This window comes from Oratosquilla oratoria, chromosome 13 (genome assembly GCF_046742065.1).
Source record: "Oratosquilla oratoria isolate Oo_2021 chromosome 13, ASM4674206v1, whole genome shotgun sequence".
Lineage (NCBI taxonomy): Eukaryota > Metazoa > Arthropoda > Malacostraca > Stomatopoda > Squillidae > Oratosquilla > Oratosquilla oratoria.
This window is the reverse complement of record NC_134789.1, coordinates 1,005,734-1,006,070: the sequence shown is the minus strand read 5'-3', so window position 1 is coordinate 1,006,070 and position 337 is coordinate 1,005,734.

Below are 337 nucleotides of genomic sequence, written 5' to 3'. Positions count from 1 at the left end.
TAGATAGATAGATAGATAGATAGATAGATAGATAGATAGATAGATAGATAGATAAAGAGAGAGAGAGAGAGAGAGAGAGAGAGAGAGAGAGAGAGAGAGAGAGAGAGAGAGAGAGAGAGAGAGAGAGAGAGAGAGAGAGAGAGAGAGAGAGAGAGAGAGAGAGAGAAAGAGAGAGAGAAAGAAAGAGAGAGAGTTCTTCTCCCTCAGCCAGTCTGAGTAACTCTTCATCCTTTTTCATATCGAGGCGTTCTGTAGACCAACACGGGCGTAGACCTTCGTCTTTCGATACCGGGCAGGGATGAAGATGAAAAGCAGGGCGAGAAGGAGGTGGAGGAGG